Consider the following 20,905-nt stretch of genomic DNA (forward strand, 5'->3'; position numbering starts at 1 on the left):
AGCCTGCCTTGTAGAGGACCTGAAGTTTGGGGATATTCTCACTTCAGTACGTGTCTGAGGATACACTGGCGTGCACCACTTCTGCATAAAGCTGAAGCCCGTTTTTGTCTCATTTTTACCATATACTGGCTTGTGGGCTTGTTTGTTTGTTGTTCTTTGGTCGGTGAGGTTTTAGGTTTCCTTCTACGGTCGTTCTGCTATCTTTATTCAGGGCCAGTTTGTGTGCTCACGTGCATGTATGTCTACATATATAAATAAGCTTCTAAATTATTTTAAAGTGTCCAGAGACATGTGGGTGTAAGTGCTTTAGGTCTAGAGCTTCACGAGTGCAGACTGTGCAGCCAAAAACAAGGCAACATTCACATATGCCAGAAGCTGCTCAGTGGATCTAACGAGCGGTGGCCATGGCAGGACATGTAAGCATGTAAGGACAGCTGCGTGGCTGCCTGCCCTCTCCTAAGGCTCCCCATTTCTTGTGCTGCTGTGAAGTGCTTTGCTCACCAACACGCTTACAGCCATCACTTTGCCTAAGTGGTCCCTGCAGCATCCGCACCCCCCACATGTTCCCTGGATGCTCTCCTGCAGCTCCAAGCTGCAGAGCCTCTGCAGGTTGGGTCTGTCACCTCCAATGCCTTCTGCATGGCTGAAGGTGTTTTGAAAAGATGAAAGAAGGGAAAGAAAATTGCACCCTTAAAGTTGCCATGGAGTGTTTTATCTTCCAAATTTGATTGATGCTTTACTTGTGGTCGTGGGTGTGAATATGTGTGTCTATTAATATCCAGTCTGGGCTAACCTGTGCATAATGACAGAAAATTAAACCCTGCCATTGTTCCTATAAACTAGAATTCAGACATGAGCAAAAAAAGTGTTCTTCCTATATATTAAACCTGACTGTATATAGTATGGTCTGTTTTTACTGTAATTGCAGCTGAAAAGTTTACTTAAAAGCCATTTGAATTAAAATAAAAAATTGGGGAAAAAGAAAATTGGCAGAGCTAATTCATAAAGACTGAAATAAAATGCAATTACGGAGCTTCCCGCCTACCTCCACCTCATCTCTACCTGAACTCTACTTCTTGTTTGTCAAAAAGGTTCCATTTTTTGATGTGCTTAAGCAGGTAACATCCATCACAATGCTGCAGCTCGTTTCCTTCCCCAGTCACAGCAATCTGGAGGAAGTAAAAGAGGGTCTCTCAGCTTTGCATCCCAATGCTGCCCCTTCCACCACCTCCTCAGCCAGAAAGAGAACATCGAGTTAGGGAGAAAGCCAGCAGGAGCTTCCTCTGGAGCCTTGCCACTGAAGAGCAACACCTACTCCAAGTGCCAGTGCTGCAGTCAAGCCCAGACACAAGCACCCATGTGTGGATTGCTTTCTCTCCTTCCTCCTGATCAGTTAGTTGCCATCATCTCTCTCCCTTGATATTTTTCTCCTGCCAGTCACCCTTCTTTGCCTTATCTCCCACTCCCATCTGTGTCCTCTCTACATCGTATTCATTTCATCCTTTCTGCCATCAGGAAAAAAAGAAAAGAAAAAAGGAAAAACAGCAACTACCAGATTTAGAACACAGCTGTAATTAAACAGACAATGTTAGATTTACATTGCCCCCTCCTGTGTTTTCCTTCAGGTATACCTTTTCTATTCTTGTCTCGGTGAATTCTGATTCAGCTGGGATGCCTTCCATCTTTGCACAGGACCACAGGCAGCAGAGATCCTTCTCTCTTGTGGTGTTTTTTTTTCAATACGCTCTGAAATCTGTCTTCTGTGCAGAGCAGTCTTGTCTGGCTTAATGTGAGCTATAAAGGAGAACAAGGTGGTTCTCGTTCACTAAAGAGTGCCTGCTGAGGCTGAAGAAGCCTGTATTTGGCTGCAGAAGTTATTTTTCCAGCTTGTCTGCAGACCTAGCACTTCATCAAGTCTTCATCACTCAAGGACTAAAAAGCTTAAATTCTGCAGCACCAAGGCCAGTCTCAAAGAAAAAAGTTACTGCTGTTGTCTTGGACAAAATCAAATCCCCGTCCCACGTTTCAAGAAAATAAGTTCAAAATAAAGGTCACAATGCAAAATTTGTTCTTCAGGTTCATGCTTCTCAGAAAATCTTCAGGCATACGTACTCCACCTCAAATTATGCTCTTTATTTCAGCAATGCCAAACACAGAACACACAACGCTGTGTTGCTGAAAGGAACAATGAGTGATAGGAGATTAGGCAGCCACACAGCGGGCAGGGCTCGCTTCCTATGCTGCAGGTTTGGCGAGGGAAAACACACCTGGAAATAGCTGTGCTGCAGCAGCGTGCGGCCTGGGGAGCAGAGGCAGCCGCGACAAGGAAGAGCCATGGTGCTGCTGTTGGGAAAGAAAAGACTGGGTAAAGAAGACGTACAGAAAAAGCTTTGCAACAAAGGTTAACGAAGATAATGTTGGATATTTATAGCAGTCATTTTATCCTCAGCTTGATACACTTTGCAAATGTTTCCTTGCCAAAATTTGCTCCGAGTGTTTTTTGCTGAATTTTATAAATTCCGTATTTGTTTAGCAATAACATTGATTCTCTGAGCTTGTTGTAGGAGATGGAGAAGGAATGTGGTGCAGCCACTACAAACTGCTGTCCCTAAGATCTTACCTTAAGATGTTATCCCTCCCGATCAGCCTGATGAGCTACGAGACAGAGCAAATCTCCTTCTTCAACTGCCGTCAGTTGTCAATGTTAGTAGCATACTGAGGCTTGAATTTAGAAATACACAAGAAATAAGTCTGTACTTAAGATGAGATCTTTGTGAAATTGAGGCTAGGATAATTGTTGGATCATTTAGCTTATCAGTGACTTTTTTTTTCTGATTCTTTCTATATATGTTATTGAATTCCTTGAATTTTCATCCTTGGCAGCTGCTGAGAGGGAAAAAAAAAACACGTGTGTGTGTGCATGTGTGTGTTTCTCTACAGTGGGAGCCTTAGAGAAAATATTGATTCATTTTTCTGTCTCTTTCAACCAGAAGAAAAAAAAAAGAAGAAAAAAAAGCATCCTGCATGATACAGGATTAAAAAAAACCCCAAACAATTAAAGTAGAAATAACTGTGAGGAACAAAAAAAGAAAAAGAGAAAGAAAACCCACCAAAAGCAACAAGTTACTTTTTCAATAAAAATATATGTGCAGCCTGGCCCCTGGGTGTTGGTTTTAAGTGAAGATATTGACGTGCAGCTGAATGACAAGTAGAATACTTCTCTACTGAAATATTGATAGTAGATTACACTAAACCACAAACTATCTCCATAAAGCCCATCATTTCTTATCCTAATGGTGTTTTCTTTCCCTTGGATGACTACTACATTCACGATACAATGTCTTTATTCTATCTGCGGGAAAAACTTTTTACCATACAGCTAAATTAACTTGTCAAAAGGCTTCAAACTTCGGAAGCTTTTACAGCTCAATTCAAAGCTATTATTCAAGATTGAATGAGAAGGCTGTGGACTGTAAAAGCTGGCAAAAAAATGAATTTCACAAGCATTCACGAGTTGAATGGAATACTTACTTTTTGTTCAGGTTGTGCGTGTTTCATTGAGCTGTCTGGGAATGGCTGTGTTTTGCCCATAAGCCCCTTGCTTTGCAGAGAAGGAATGCTTCTTACTGCTGCCCTCGGAGCTGTGACCCAGTGCTTGCTCTTTCACACACACTTGATTGTATTTCCTTTGGCCCAACCAAAGTAAGTGCCAACCAGCTCTCCAAAAGAGAACAGATAGCTGCTGAACTGAGGCAGAGCAGAGCAGGAAACAAACCTATGTCTACACTTTTTTTTTTTTAAGTGAGATCCTAGGCTCGCATCATCTCACAGTCAGTCACAGCTTTCTCGTGCAAATACGAATGCCTGGTTTCAGGAGCAGCAATTGCCTTTGAGGAGAAGCAACTTTCATATTTCACAGGTAAGTAGCAGCTGGCAGAGCTTGCACTCACAGACTCCTTTTGCAGATGCGCTGCTATTCAGTCTCTTTGAGACAAACACAAGAAGGCAAGGTGGAGCTTACAGAACCAGAGATCTCGGACCCAGGATGCCTGTGGCAGAGGTTGCACAGAATGACATTTCTGACCTGTGAGTCCAGTATCTTGTGGCTAAAGCCTACAGATCGCTGCAGTTCGCTTGGAGTCCACGACTCACCTTCCCTCAGTCAGAATCTCAATCAGAGTCACTTTCCTTCTTTTTATTCCTTCTCTCTTTATTTATTTTTTTTTTAAATCATTATTTTATTCTTCCTTAGCATGCCTACTGTTCAGACCATTTTCAAGAGTTCATAGCACTTACCCATGAACTGAAGGGTCCAGGGTCACTTCTCTCTTCTGCCTGGCAGAATCCTTAAATGCAGCTTCCATCTCTCCAAATGCTGGTGGTCACAGCAGCACAGGATAGCATCCCCTTGCTGCAAAGACAGGCCACTGGACAGAAGCACGATGCACAAGATGATAGAACAGGTGAGAAGTTACATCCCTTAGCTGACAGGCTGTGGAGGAGGGTTGAAAAATACTTATTTTCTGGGACATCATCTGAGTGTAGACCGGTGTTGACAGGACCAGCAGCACAGCACCAAGATATCTCAGGGCTTTGCACTTCAGAAGCTGAGCTCTGGGGAGTACTTCATAGCTGCCTCCAAAATAGGATAGCAATGTAGAGTAGTCTGGGGAAGAGCATCTTTGATCTTAAGTTATTAATTGCAAGCTAATGAAACTACTGGATCTGGCCCTTTACTCATTAGTGCCTTAGTCTTACATCTGTAAAACAGGAATATTACTGTTTCCCTACCTAAGAATAAGATGAGGATAAAAGGCTAAAAGGACTTCTTATGACTTCTTATCGATTACTGGGAGACCTGAAGATACAAATGAGGCAGTATAGCACCAAAAAAAAAACCACAACAGAATCCATCACCAGGCACTTTTGTCATTGCATAGAAGAATGAAACACTCAAGCACTGGCAAACTAACAAAGTTCCTGACAATTTCTTCCTACTGCAGCTTTATTCCATTAAAAACAGCCATTCAGAGCATATCATGATCGTGCAAGATTGCTGATCACAGACTCTATGCATGGACATCGTTAGTTTTGTCCACTGCTGGGAGATTGCCACGGGCATCGGTGCTGATAAGCACGCTGGAATCAAAGCCCCATAGGCCATGAGGTTTATTCACATGGAAGACAAGAGCACACAGACACAAATTAGATCAGCACAGACCAAAGTAAATCATCTTCTGTTGGACACAGTACTTTTTGAGCATGGTCCAAAAGAAGAGATAGATCTTGCTTTAAAAAGTTGAGAGTGAAAGGGGAACTGGTAGATGAAGTATGTGGGCAAAACTGCATGCACCTTTCAGATTCCTAATTTCTCCTCCCTCTGTTTAGATTATCTAAATATTGTCCTATTCCTATTGCACACAGGTCAAAGTTTTAGGTTTTTTTTTTTAATTTAGAGTAATTTTTTATTTTATTTATGTTATTTCCTGAATATATTTATCTACTAAAAGGTTTGGGCAGCTGTGTTTTGTTCCTGGCGAAACCTCACCTCGCTTTTCCTTTCCTATGGCAAAACTAAAACCACAGCTAGTTTTGGATTTGAACTCGCTAGGAAACACAGGAAGACACCAGATTTTCTCTGTCTACTTATAGGAGAGCAATCATAATGGCATAGAACCATTGCAGATAGAACCTTCCTTGTGCATTCAGAAAAGATGGGACAAGAGGAAGGTCAAAAAAAGAAGGTATATATAAACCGAAGAATGAGCTGGGTGCACTCAGGAAGCCAAGTAGAGCATTAGAAAACAATATAGCAAGGACAAAGGTTCATTCTTGCTGAATATAAGTGGACTGGTGTTCACACAAATCATCCATTTTTGAAAGTTACAGCACTGAGCTCACGTCAGGAGGCAGTCGGTGGGTGTACAAGTCTCATGCTGAACCAAAACATCCGTGGGTCATTCCTATAGCACTGGTTCAGCTCCTTTATGCAGAGACACCGAAGCATCTACATAGGGCAAAAGCTCAGGTCCTTTTCTCCTTCTTATCACCATTTTCTCACTGCATTTGTATTTTATCTTTTCAGCCTTGCTAGTTGTATCTTACAGCCTTGCTAGTTGCAAGCACTTTATCTGACTTCTTAAAGAGCGTCACAGCAGATGATGATGTATCAACACAAGTACAGGTGTCCAGAACAGCAATAGTGAAATGGAACTGTGGAAAATAGTATCACGAAACAAACATCTCCAAAGGCTGAAGAGTTATATCCTGCTTGGCTTTATTGGATAATTGGCTGTGAATTCTGAATCTTGGCCTCTCATTTGAAGATATGCTGTTCAATGGACAACTAAGACATAAATAATCAGCCATTAATGTTAAAAATATAATTCAGAATCTGCTACGACAACCTCAGATGAATCAAAACCTCTCCAGCCCTAGAAATATCTGCATATGCTCATAAAATATGGGCACAGAAGAAAGATACTTCACTTTTCCAGGATCAGTAGGAAAGATCAGTCTTGTAAAAGGCCAGGATGTCTCTTCCAGGAAAAAGGGGGGAAAAAAAGTCAAATTTGACATTTTGTAAAAGAGGATGAAGGAAACCCCATCATTTCAAGGACTAGATTCAAGGAAAGGGCTGAGTGGGACAGAGAAGAGACTAACCCAGAAAGGACAGAAAGAGATGGAGACTAAAACTGACAAGCTGTTTCAAAAATCTGCAAGGCAACGGAGTCCAACCCAGAAAAGGAACGTAATTGAGATATAGATCAATAATATCTACATTGCATAATAAGCACCACATATTTTTTTCCTTTAAGAAAAGGAAGAGTTTACAGCAGGTACCTCTTGAGAGGATGTTGCAATGGAATGCATCTGTGCCTTTCCAGCAGTTTTGGTTTAGGCTGTTCACACTGAGATACGCTGGCATCAAAGAGACGAGACTCACAGATCTTGATTCATCCTTATCAGGAGCTTCCTAGTAGGTTGCTTGATGCATATTAAAGGACCAGTTATGAACGCCCGTGGAAGCTTTCCAAACATCACACGTTAGCAGGCTGATATGGATAATTTCTAGGAAAGCTGCTGGTGTGGCTTGGAAATGAGAGTAGGATTAATTAAATAAGGCCTTCTACCTTGCACTGAATGAGGGGCAGGAATGTTCTGGCTGCTATATAAAGACTGCAATGCAAAACGTTGAGATCATTTGATAGGAAGTGTAATGGCCCGAAACTGGGCTGTGCTTCTCTATGAGCAAGGAGGAGAGAGCGTGAACGTACAGCACTTTGGTTAGATTTGGTTTGATTTTTTTGTCTGATAAGAGAACACTTCAGATAGCTCACTAGTAACAGGTTTGTGATTTTGGATGAGGTGCACGGGTGTGAAAGCGTTAGTGGGGGCTGGCAGGGGAAGAGGCTATCAAGTGTTTCAGCCTTGCTGCTAGCACCCTTGCAGTCAGCCAAGAGTAAAGTGGCTATCTTTGTCATGATGGAAGCAAAATAAGGGCTATCGAAGTCAGAAAAGCAAAGGAATTGCAATGACCAGGCTAGAGGAAGGAGCTGTGTCCCGCACAGGTGCATGGATGTATTTTGGAGGTGGCTGTGCCACTGCAGACCTCTGCTCTTCCCAAGGACACCTTGACACGAGGCAGAGGAAGGTGGATTCTTACATCATTGCAAAAGAAGGTCTCAGAAGATCTCTATTTAAAGGCAAGTTCTGAGGAACATTACTCTGATTTGGGCACCTCTGTCACTGGCAGCTTGGCTCAGCAAGGGCCTGACTGACTACCAAACAGCCTTTGAAGCCACAGTCCAAAACTCCAACCTTAGAGTTATTTTTAAAGGAGTGCTTTTGCTTTTCTGGGTTTGAGCCCAAAATCTCACTTGGAGTCACTCGCATTCATGTCAGCAGAACAACATAGCCAAACATAAAGTTTTTTCTTTTTCTTTTTTTTCTTAATTAAACTGCTCTTCTCTCAAGTCAAATGGAGCTTTATCCTCCCTCCAAACTAAGAATGGGCACATCTGAGCGTTGCCAGTGAAATTTGAAGTCCACTAGAAATAGCTTAGCAGAAACTATTGTGTTTTACAGAACATTTTCCTTACCAAGGCAATTGAAATAGGGCAGGTTTCCAGAATACCGGCTGCAAGAGACATCTCTCATCTCTCCACCTGCATTTAGAATCTTAGAATTGCTCAAGTGGGAAAAGACCTCCAAGATCATCAAGCCCAACTGCAGCCTCACCATACTACCCTAACTCTAACAACCCACCATTTAGAAGAAATGCATCTTTATTTTCCTACGTACCAGAAATACACCCATTTACCACAACTGCTTGCTTCGTTCCCAGGACCACAGCAAGCTTTCCTGTCGTGTTTCCAGCTGAGAAGCTTGGCTGACAGCTCTGCAGACAGCAGCGTTCCAGTGTCATTCATGGACCAGCACCAGAAGAGCACTGCTTACACCCAGCCCATAACAGCACTATCTGCCACTACCTCACGTGGGAGCTGGGCGCTTTACAGCATGTGTGCTGCAGTACCTCTGGAGAATGGCAAAAGCCAGAGATGAAAAAACAGAGTGGAAGCTCACATCTACTGCTCATTAGGTGACTTGAAGTGATACTGGTGGGTTTTGTGCATGTGTCTACACATGTTTTCTTCTCCAACCTTAGCAGGGAATATTTTATTTGCTTACTGAAGTTTTCACATGCTATATGTTGTTGCTGTTTTGTTTTGTTCTTAAATCCCTCACCTATATATTTATTATAGGCGGATATTATACCCCCGCAGTATAGAAACACTGCAAAGTGCTAGTTAAGTTCTCAGAGCTGACTGAATAATACCATAAATACAAGGGTACTGAAATGACAACAATAAAGAGAGCTGTACTTTGAGCAATAAATATGAACTGTAGCTGTGCTTTGAATTTTATGTGTGCTCTAGCTAATAGGTATTCAGCTTGTGTGGGCCACTGACATTTAAATAAACACATGTGCAGTCCAAGGGGGTTGGCTGTGGAGCCTCTTGTCAATTGAATCCAGCCCTGGGAGTACAAATAGAGCAGTTCAGGACTGCAGAAATTCCATGCTGGGCCAGCCCTTAGTGGTATCGCTCCTGAAACCATAAGAAATCATCCATGGGGGAAACAGTCACAATGGGAATGAGGGGAGTGGTGGAAAACCCCAAAAACATTTGGCTTCAAAGAGATGCTGTAAATATTGCTAAAAAAAAAATGCCTGCCCTTTGCAGACTCGGGGAACACTCAGCTTCTCTGGAACTGAGCTGGTCAGCCTAAGCAGTGTGCCTACCCTGCAGCAGCACAAACGAATCACCTTCTCATCAAAACCCTTGCTTTTTTTCTTTGCATAGCAAGACTACATGACTCTGATGCCAACCCACTCCTGACATAAAAGGGACACCTGGGTTATGGGACGCAGAGGGACCTGGACACAACCACCTCCTGCAGTGCATGCGTTTCTCTCTGCATGCAAAGACAAATTTGATTATGGTAGAATAATTTTGATTGCATTTCTGGAAAAAGCAAGGACTGACAGTGAGTCCTTTTTTATGTGCTCTAGCAAATTATTCTGCAGCTCTTAAAATCAAAAATAGCTTGGCAGTATCTGAGCAGCTATGGGCTTGCTACTAATATGCAGCACCTTACTCCAAAATAGATGAATAAAAACATTCTCAGTGCCCTGAGCATTTGTTTGAAGCAGTGCATACAAGCTGCGGGTGATGCCATAAGAGTTGATGGGACTTCAAGCATTTCCCATCTGCCAAGAAAAGCAGAGTTTCACACCCAGATGATGCCTTGTCTCACCACCAGTGTACTGTCATAGGTGAGATAGGAATAGCCCAGGAATAAGATGGCATCAACTCCAGCAGTGCCAGCCTTTGGAAAAGGGAAGTGGGCAGAAATAAAACTGAGAGGGAAATCAGCGAGCTACTTAAAGCCCATACGTAACACTGGGCAAAGCAACAGAGGCTACGTAACAACACTGAAGAGGTAGGATGAAGAAAGCATGCTTCTGGGGAATGCTCTGTAGGCATCAGTGCACGTGTAAGCAGGGACAGTTTGGCTGACGCAGTGTGCTCTGGCTCTCAAAAGCTCTCTCACCAGGGGCTCCTAGGAATTTAATCTCTCCTGGGATTAGAAGAGAGGTTCTCAAATGAATTCAAAACTAGTAGGAAATAGGAAGGGGCAGGTAGGAATAAATGGTTATTTTCCAAAGAAGAGGGAATCCTAGTAGAATCTTGAATAAGTTCGGGCTGTGGCACGGGCTGCTTTCAGAGCCTAAATGGTCCAGAAAAAGAATACTTAAAAACAAAATAAATCTGCTGAGGTTGCTAAGAAAAAATTACTTAAGGTTGCAGAAATTAGTGCTGTCTATAAGGAGCTGCAGAAGGACTAAGGAGCTTGGTAATTAAATAGAATAGCTGGTAAATAACTAGCAGCACATAACCAAGATGACCTCACTATAGTTTCTTCATTTTATATTAAGCACTCAAGAAGGAGAACCCAAATCAATAAGAATGCTGGTTCTTTCCCAAGCAGTGAGCCGAGAGATGAACTGGGTGTGAGGAAATGGCACAGGAAGTCATCCCCAAGAAGGCACAGCTTAGGCCTGTCCACTTCCTCTGCTACCTGAGAAGAAGCAACTTCTGGATCTCCCACCACACCAGGAGGCACATGGTGGCAGTGGATGCATTATCACTACTAGCTGAGTACGATGAACATCCTTCACCAGACAGCAGATGGAAAATCAATCTGAAGCACTTTTTCCTGCACGTTATGAACTTTGCTGCCATAGGTGGTTGCAGAAGTGTAAGCTTACTCCAAAGGCAGTTAGCCAGCATAAAGGAAAGCAAGCTGAACATAAAGGTCTAGCAAATATAAAAACAGAGAGAAAACCTCTAGTGCAGTGAGCTGTTAAACTACAGCTTGCTGGGAGTGTTTGCTGGAGTTGGTAACTCCTGATTTTAAGCTCTTCCCTTTCAGCACACCCTACCAGGCTTTGTCAGAGATAGCGCACAAGGCTTTGGTCTGCCTTAGTACAGCTGTTCTTGTGTTTCACAGATTAACTTTGGATCCAGGCATAATTGGTACAGAAGGAAAACACTGAAAAATCCTGGGAGAGAATGTCTAGCACGCGTTCCTAATGGAGCCAACGCTTTCAAAACTAACGCTTTCATCTAAATATAGTTTCCAAAAACCACTGAAGTCAATAGGGTTTAAGCATGGATGTAACTTCTAAAGCAAGCTACTGGCATAGGAAGAAAGAGTATTTGGAGCAAGGGGAATTTTTCCTAGACCAACCTTCTTGACAGGAGACAAGACCTAGAGCGAATTTTCCAGGCAAGAGGCTGGTCAGATAAAGCAACCACAATAATTAAGCTTCCAGATTTAACGACTTCTCATCAGCAAAGTCATTTTTGCTTTCTAAAGGAAATAAAAGATGAAATAACTCAACCACCAGTCAAGCTTGATAGTTAAGCTTGCCAAAACACCAAAGGACTAGATATTGGTAAAGTGAACCACCCTTCAAATGTGGAGATCCAGGGAAGTGAAAACTATCAAGACTCACACCTATGCAGGACAAATTGATAGAAACCATTCTCTGTTTTTGCATTTACAAAAGGAAAAGACATGGATGAGTAAGAATACATCCATGGGGAGTCAGCAAGGGAAAGTTGTCTCATCAAGATATGGCAGCATGGAGAAGGAGTTGGCAAACACACGGATAAGGTAGGCACAATTATCTTTACTTACTTGGATTTCTCAGAAGGTTTCCAGTGCTCTTCCTCAATGGATGCTCTGACACGCCCGGCATAGATTAGAAAATAACAAAACCCAAGAAAGAAGAGCAAGCAGAAGGTGCAAAGCTAACGTGAGCTGAAGCAGACAATCCAGAATTAACTTGGATCTTTCGGCACGTGCTCACTCCTGCTTTCACAGGAAAAGAACAGCATAGCTGCTGTCTCACTGCTGCTCACCACCACGGTGGTAGGGCCTTTTCCCTCACAGCTGCTTCACTCCCCTGTTGCAATCATTGAAGCTCTGGCTCACCTTCCCTGTCAAGGAATGAGATCTCTGCTTTGGTTTGCAGTTCGTTTGGTTTTTCTGTAGCAGTTTGATTTGTGGTTGCTAGCAATACCTTGGTGGCTGCTCTGCCACATAGCAGAGGTTCCCCGCATCTCCGTGAGCCTTGTTTGAACAATCTTACCATGCAGGTAGTGGGTTTGTTGGAAAGATATTTGCACAGCCACAGTACTTTTGAAGCAGGCTTCCACAGTCTTCTACATTTTATTTTTAGCCAGTGTCCCAGGTGAGGCTTCTTTCCAGAGGATTGCCACCAAGCACACCCCATATAGAGGCAGCTGGAGACAATGCTGAGGCTATGGATACACCTGCCTGGGATAATTGCTCTGCTTAGGAAAGCAGGGCTGTGAGTTCAGGTGGCGGCGCACTCTTAACCCAGACTGGAAGTTGGAAAGCTGAAAGCATAACAGAGGGGAAAACAAACAAACAAACAAAAAAGGTTGTGTCGAGGAGTGCAGGGCTCACTGGAAAAGGTGATTTCTCTTCTGCAAAATCACTGTGAGGAAGAGAATGCTGCACTTATATGTACTTATCCACACTGAACGCAGCCCTGACTCTACTCATCCCCTCTCTTCTTTTGAAAACTAACCTGGAATGTGACACACATATATAGAAACATCTTCAGTGTTCACTGAGGCCAACAGAATAATTCCCGTTGATATCAACAGATAATGGCTCAGCCCTCGGGAAAATCACATCGCAAAGTCAACCACAGGGGTGCCTGAAGATACCTGAAGTCCCCAGCCCAATGCTCAGTGCAGCCAGCACATTACCAGCAACCAGGGGGCTTGCAGTGCAGGATCCCAAATCCTGCAGCAGCACCACTGGGAAGCATAGCAGCAGGTTCCAACTGTGAGAACAGTCTGAGGGCTGATATGCAAACACCTGCCTGAAGGCAACTGCATTGGGAGCACCAACTCATCTTGCACAGACTGCAGAATATTTACTATGATTTCCATTCCCCAGCAAGAGAGGCTCAGACATCAGATTGATTGGGTGCAATGTAAGAAGCCTGACAGGCAGAAAGGATGCAGAGCAATCCGGAAAGCAATGGGAAGCTGGGTTCCACAGAACAGCTTGTTATTTTTCAGCACAACCAAACGCAAGTCACTGCATGTAGGAACAAGAGGACACATTGCGTTTTCAGGACAAGGGACTGCATTCACTGGGGACTGAGCAAGAGAGTCCCTGGCAAATAACCAGCTGCATGGGAACCAGCAGGAAGGAGGAGGGAGAGTTCACATCAGTGCCTGTATAAATACAGAGCAGAAAATCTGCAGAGAGCTTTGGTGAGACCGTGGCTGGAGCAGCACAGAAAGCACATCTGGAAAGCAGTGAGGCAGAAGGAGCAGCAGATCTAGGCTGGAGCCTGGAAAACTCACCCGGAAGGCCAGGAATAAGACAACTCATTTCTAAGGATGGAGAGGTGGTCTCACCAGACCATAGCAGTCCATGGTGGAAGAGCAGGAGAAAAGATTTCTAGCGAGAGAGGACTGCTCAACTTGCACGCCTCAAGCTGTGGAAAACCAGTGAAAGTGCTGACGCGTTAACAGCAAGAGTAATTGGAACAGCTCAGCCACACAGCAGAGTTCTCCCCAGCCACTGTCAGACAAGTGGGTAAGCCCAGAAGAAAAGCTTCTCCAAAAGTTAGGCTTGAGAGAGACCCCCCCCAGGAAGCCTATTATTTGGGAACCTGCATCCTTTTGAGGTGTTACTGCAACACCTTCTTTCTTGAGAAAGATCAGATTTCCTACCCTCAGATTTTCACACCCTTGGCCGTGTAATGTTCCCAAAGTGGCCATGTTATTTTCTTCCCACATATTATTACTAGGCAATCTAATTTCTTCGTTTGACTGTAGTTATCAGACAGTTGAATTTATTGCAGCTAGGGGAATATTCCCTTCAAGAGCTGAAGATAGCCGAATGCCCCAAAAGATCATTTTAATTCTTTGAGAAGCAGTTCTATGATATTATGATAATATCTGCCATATATTTTGGTGATCTACTGCTATGCCTTAAGTTCTGTGTTTAAACAGCTGACTTGTGATACAGAGCATTATGTAGATTTGTTTACATTCAGCTGAGTTATTGCTAACAAATAGCCTGTGTTAAGCATTGTAGGACTATATTTCTTTGTGATGAAAAGGTGGTGCAATTGGACTAGAACCAAAGCTGCAGCTCTGTGCTTTCCCTGATGGACTGAGTGCTGTTAGCAGGGAGACCCGTGATCCCTATGCACAACGTGACACCCCTGTGCCAAACACAAGATCCAAGGATTGACAAAAAAGGCTACAGAGAACTGCCCCTTCCTGTCACCAACAAGGCAACTAATCAAACGCAATTCAGCTCAAAATGATTGGCTGCAGTACTGCTTGTGGCCGTACAGGAAATTATGCTGAAGAGGAGAGGAGGTGGAGAATTTGAGGGCAGCGAAACATTTTGCCTGTGACAGCAACAAAACCAAGGAGAAGCAAGACTTGGATAAAGTGCTTAGTTTGGTGACAAAGGGATAAATTCTGCTCTAAAACCACACTCTGTATGAGTGGGACCAAGCACATGGCCTCATCTACAGCTCTCTTCATCCTGCAGCAAGCAGTGAGCGCTGGGTGACCTCCTAACTCCAGTTCTATCTCTAGAAAACTTTCCACTGGTCCACCAGGTCTGCGTCTGTTGTAAGACCAGGGCTTGGGCTGTGAGGCAGAGAAACCTCTGAAGAAGGCAGAAGTACAAAGCAGCATCTTAGCTTCCCTCCCTGTCCAGTTTCCAGCTTTTTTCGATGAGCTCTCCCATGATCAGCAAAGGTAGTTATTAGAGAAAACCGGTGCTTGTCTGCTGTACCCCTTCCTAAGGCAACTTACATGAGAGCTTGGCCACGGGAGTCCCCCATGCAGTCAGGCTCATTTTAGAGGCTGATAAGAATAAGAGATAAATCAAAGGATGCTCGTGGGAATGTCTCTGTGCAGCTCAGCTGCTAAGCCTGTAGCCATTGGCCCTTACTATTTCTTTCCAGAGCCCCTGGCTAGAAACTCTTGTGCTCTTAATAGCAGAGCCTATGCCAGTGAACTCTTACATCTCTGCACATGCTGCCATGTACATGGGCGCTGTTGGGAAAGGTCCATGGGGCTCCCCAACTCTTACTTAAACCTTTACTCCAAAATACATGCTCAGCAGCCAAATGATTTGTCTTTATTTCTTCTGAGCAGCAGCCTCAGAGAGGTGGGGAAGTATTTTTAGGGAAGGAAAACATTTCAGCAAAATGAGCTGGAAAGGGGAGGAAATCCAAGGGGTTCAAGCTGGCTAGCATAGGAAGACAGGGACACAAACTTGGGGTCCCAGCCAGGTGGAAAACTCCCTCCCTTCACACCCTGAATTTTCAGGCACTGATAGTTTTAATGTTCACTCTTTCTAGTTGCCAAAGCAGCAGTAAATCCTAATCCACAGATTCCGCTGCCAGCATGAGAATCTTTTATTACCAGCTACCTGCTGAGAGTTGCCTGTGTTGATACTTTACTGACAGCAGAGCTCTTCATACCCTGCTATTATCTGAAACCACCTGGAAAAACAACACATCCAGAACGCTGCCGTGAAGGCATCCTGAAGATGGTAGCTGCCACCAGTGATGCTGACATTTCAGGATGTAATCTAAGACATTACTCATGGTTAGATCATCTATGCTAGTCCAAAACAAACTCCGTTAATTGTATCACTGAAAGCCAGAGCAGCATCCAACAGGTAATGGTCTTTTTTTTTTTTTTATGAAGAGACAGAACGAACTGTGTCTTTATGAGCACCCAGACTGCACACTACTGTTGTCTTTAATGTGCTCACAGTTTCTTACTCTCACTTCTCAGCTTGTTATACGAGCTGTAATCATACCTGCCTTGCAGTACTCCCATAAAATTGTCATATCCGAGTGCCAGTTGCTCTGGGCCTGATTTAAATTCGTTTCTGACATGCTGGGTAGTTTTTCCCAGTCCTAATAATGTCCTGAAACAGTTCCACTATTCCAGAGAGAAAAGCAGGCTGCTTCACAGCTAGCAAGCAATTTTGCACTAGCTGGGAGTACAGGAAGGCTCAAGCCCTTTGTAAGACAGAGGCAAACATAAGCTGAACCATATACTGACAAGACAGTGTCACTGCTTCCCCCTCAACACACACTGTTTATAGAGCTTCCAAAATATTCAAACTTCCATAGCAAACATTAATCCCTCCCTTCCCCACCTTGCCCCTTGCCATGAACAGAGATAAAAGAAACAGCTGGGCTGCTCCTGCCAAGAGCAATTTCACCACCCAGCAGTGCCAAAAATGCCGTTGCCTGCATCCTGACATCAGCCATTTCAACACAGCCTCAGGAGCAGGATTTGCACGGCCAGCAGTAGAGAGAGCTTGGCTTTTCATGTCTGCCACCAAAATAACGGCTATTTAAAAATATCCCTGGCAAGGGAATGGCAGAGAGCCATATACATCAAGCTATTTAAAATCTACAGGGACTCAATGAGACATCAGAGCAGAGCAGCTTAACTTTTCAGACAGCAAAGAGGGTCATTGTTAGAGCTGCATGGGAAGAAAGGCACTTCCTTTTCAAAGGGGAGTCGGAAATCGGGTTTAGTTTCAAGAAGGGATTTTTTGGTCGGTTTGAGGTTTGAGTTTTCTTTTTTTAACCTTCCCAGTGGAAGGGGAGGCAGCCAAGCTGCAGGGCCAGGCTGCCAGCCGGCGCTGGGAGGAAAAGCGCCTTGCCCAGCAGCAGAGGACTCTGGAAACTAACATTGGGGCAGTTCTATCTTCTGCCCTGTGGCCAGACAGAGGAAAAGCAGCAGAGGGAAGAAAAAAGAAAAATGAAAAGATAGGCATCTAATGGAAATCTCTGTTTGGACTCCCCGACACCTTCCTTAATGTTAAAATGAGCCAGTGAAACATTTCAGCTTCAGCGCAAGAGGATTTTTCCCCCAGTAGTATTACCAGCTGCCTGGAGAGTTTCTCATGTCAGTTACAAGGAGCAAGCAGCACAGCAGAGATTGTCCCAGAAGCAGCCAGGTCTTCCAGGTTCTCTTCTCTGGAAAGCATCAGCTCCTTTTTTCAGGTCTATGAAGCTTGTGGGCTAAGAAAGCAGAACAAGAGCCAGCAAAGAAGCCAGCTGCCCAGCACCAAGGATTTCTACAAGAGGTCGTGAGCACAAAATAGTGTACAGAACACAGAGCAGTAGAGGTATGGAAAACAAGAATTGCTGAGCCTGCCAAAGGGGAAAAAGAGGGAAGGATGCTATTACCAGGATTACACCTGAATCAGCTAACTGTGGTAAGAACAGCAAGAGTGGTAGCCAGGACAGAGCAAGGCACGAGGGGCGTTTCACTTTGCTTGGTGCCAAGAGTTTGGAATGGGATTAACAAGGTACAAAGCTGAAACTCTCACAGTTAATTTTGGATCTGTAGCAATTCCTTTAGAAATGTTGGCTTTCAGGAAGAACTGCTGTAAAGGAAGAAAGCTGTGGTCAATGGGAATTTTAATTCTAGAGAAATAGCTCCAAACAGAGCATAGCTACCCATGGAAACCAGTTAAAGAGCAGCCACTCATGCATAAGCACTGAGGGTCAGGACACAGAGAGAATGGTGTGGGAGGCAAAACCAGCTCAGCTGAATGCCATGCCTGCAGTACTAGGAATTCTGAACAAAGATGCCTGCAGCATAGCTCAGGCACACATGAAGATGTTTTCTATACATGGCTTGCAGAACAACATGCAGCATCAGATGCTGTAATGCAATGGAAGGTGCAGCAGTGACAGCAGAGCAGCAAGATTCCAGGCTACAGCAAGGGAGAATTTGCACAAATGCAACATCCATAAGCTCAGAAATAAAGGGAAGAAGCTGTTTACCTTTAGAAGGACTCTGGTAGAGAGGGTTCTGCAGCAAAACAACCTTGCCTCCACTGCCCACACTTAAATGAGGTCTGGGAAGGGGTGGATCCTGGCTCCTTCCTTTCTGGTCATCAAGTACATTGCATGCACCTGAGCTCCCCAGGGTTGGCCCTGACTTCCCACCAGGTGCTCAATCACTGCTTCAAGCTGTGACTTAGCATTGCCGCTACAGTTGTGTTGTCAGTGTGTTCAGTTGCAGCCAATGCTAGAAGCAGATAAAGCTGAAAGCAGCTTTCACTTTGACAAAGGAGAGAGAAAAGACAAACTGCAATAGCAACGAAGAATAAAACAACGTTGCACATGGACCCACAATCCTCCCTTGCAGCAGCTGCACACAGACAAGTTGGAAACCAGTCCAAAGAGCACAAGAAATGAGGAACTACGAGGTTTAACATGAGCATGATTATCAGTTCCCATGCTCCAAACTACAAATTTCTCTTCTGCTAAGGAGCTGACCAGAGAGCATCAACGTGAAGCAGCGCTGCAAAATAACAGCAGTAGATTTGTAGTGTGAAACAGTTATTCTACATCCATACTATCCATGTTTTGGGGTTTTACTTTGGATAACTAATCTGATCTTGTAACACAGATGCCCATTAATGGCAGCCAGGCATTACACCCCTGATCTGGCAGAACACATCACTGCAAATGCGTTCATTGTTAATGTGGTCTGTCCGTGCTGTGTGGGAGCCCACAGCGGTGCACTCAGCACAGATGTTTCAGCATCTGCTTTGTTTGTCACTGAGATGCTGGCAGCATCGGGACAAGTAGGGGCTTGGAGAGCATGGGTCTTTGTGTCAGAAACTACTTGCTGAAGTCGAGTTTTCAGTTTCTAAGGGAGGCAGCATTACCCAGGAAACAACGTATTGCATTCACACAGCACATGGAACTTTACCCAACTGTAAGTCTCCTGAAGGGTAGTGTTGTGTTACACCACACCTCTCTGTTTCCTCACCTGACTGATGGTACCTTAGCCTGATCACCTGCTCGTGCTCTACCTCTTCAGGTCAGGAGCCCCGTGAATGTGAGAGGAGGACAAACAAGCTTGCTATTGATGTGTTTTGGCATTGCTCCATTTATTATTGATGCAGTGGGTAAACGATGGCCTATCGTCCATTTTCTTCTTTGTAGAGTGTTAATATCAATTATTTAAAATAGTCTGAGGGATGAAATGTGGGGCATAAAAACATTTGCCTGTGAATGATGGGCACAGCTAGGATACAGCTACACCCAGGCTGCATCCTTAATGTGACAGCTCTGAAGGCTGGCGCTAACCGCTCAGACAAGCAGCAGCAGCCTCTGCATGCCATTGTATGATTCTATGCCACTTCCTTCCCAGAGTAAGGCTGGGGGTGGATCTGCTGGAGAAGCACTCTCTGAGTGTGAAAAGCTGTAGGCAAAGCTTTCTGAGGGGAACTAGTGGTGGAACCTCAGTGCTGGTCTCTAATCCTGCTGCACATCTTTTCCCCCAGCGCCACACACACCAAGCACAGGGTCACATGCAGATAGGCAAGACCCATGCCAGAACTTGGGGAAAAAAGAAAAGAAAATCTGACTCCAGCTCAGCCATTTCAAGTCATCTGTTAAGCTCATGGAGCCCAGGTACCCGACAACCACTTTGCTGCTTTGCTTGGCGTGCTGTCTTCGTGCAGATCACTGATGCCCAAATTCTGCTGTTGTCTCTGTGGTACAAACAGGACCATATGCTCCTCTTCCTCAGGCACCCCTGTAACTTGCACTCCAGCAGAGGAAAAGCCTTGAAGTGTGCTGCCTCAGGTCAAAGAAGCATAAGGCGAGGGCCACCAAATCCAGGCTCTCAGTGATCCCACTGCTCCAAGAAGGCCTGTGTGATGGAGATAGATATTTTAACAAGTTTCCTCAGCTCTATAGAAAACAGTTCTTAAAACTGCACTCCCGGAGCCCGTTTTTTCCTCCCTCTCTCCTCCACCCCCCTCTTTTTGGGACGGCAGGCGAGGAGCGAGCGCTGGGTTTATTCATCCCCTCTCCACTGATCGCAGTGTGCGTCACCGACTGCACAAGTGTGGGAGGTGCGAGCGTGCCTCACAGTCAAATCAGCAGCCTTTCAGCGTAATGACACCTCAGGGGATGCAGGCGCTCTTCCCCTTTTCAAAATAAAAACAGGAGAGGAAACGTTCCAATAATATAAACCAAAAAGAAGGGGGGGAGGGGGAAAAAAAACCCAGCCCACACAGCAGGAGGTGAGGGAAAAAGCAATGCTTGGAAATTAAAGAATATATCTAGTTTTCTTTTGCATGAGTTATAAAGGATGGATAGAGGATAGTGAGAACCTGCACCAGGGATGCTGGGCCTCACAGGATAAGACCACAGATCTTCACTGGCCCTGTGACACGAGCATGAGCCATCAAAACACAAAGACCTGGGCAAGATGGTGCTTCACAACACAACCAAACCATTTCCCCAAAGTGGCCGTTTAAGTGGGCACATTTTGAGAACTCTCTTTGGTTGGGAGGCTCAGGAAAGAGCCTAACCCTAACCCTAACTGCCCATTGCTCCATCACTCAGCAGCGATCCCAAAAATGCAAGTGCTCAGGGCCATAGGAGGAGGAAGATATTTGGTGGGGGACAGCAGGCATCCAGGACGAGGAGAGGGACCTGGCATCCGTAGGCACAGCAGCCACGTGCCAGCAGAGCCCACGTTCCAGCAGGGAGATGATGTTTTTCTGAATGCGTCCCCATTTATAATGAGACATTACTCACAAGCTGGAGAATAAAATAGAATAATAGCATCTATCAGCGTTAGTCATGTTTTAAACACTTACCTTTCACAGAAGCATGGGACTTGATAGGATAATCTTCCCATAGACACGTAGGAAGTGCTCATTGAGGTATACAGCCCTGCTGGCAAATTACAGC

General features: G+C 44.5%; 1 long non-coding RNA gene across 1 annotated transcript; it reads right to left on the reverse strand.

Moving 5' to 3' along the window:
- Window positions 1-1,568: 1,568 nt before the first annotated feature.
- Window positions 1,569-18,039, reverse strand: LOC128076990 (uncharacterized). The gene is made up of 3 exons (XR_008204759.1): window positions 17,969-18,039; window positions 4,297-4,492; window positions 1,569-2,343 (listed from the first exon to the last, which is right to left on the reverse strand). It is a non-coding gene; the product is annotated as an uncharacterized LOC128076990 (long non-coding RNA).
- Window positions 18,040-20,905: the final 2,866 nt, after the last annotated feature.

Source organism: Tympanuchus pallidicinctus, unplaced genomic scaffold (genome assembly GCF_026119805.1).
Source record: "Tympanuchus pallidicinctus isolate F22 unplaced genomic scaffold, pur_lepc_1.0 scaffold15, whole genome shotgun sequence".
NCBI lineage: Eukaryota > Metazoa > Chordata > Aves > Galliformes > Phasianidae > Tympanuchus > Tympanuchus pallidicinctus.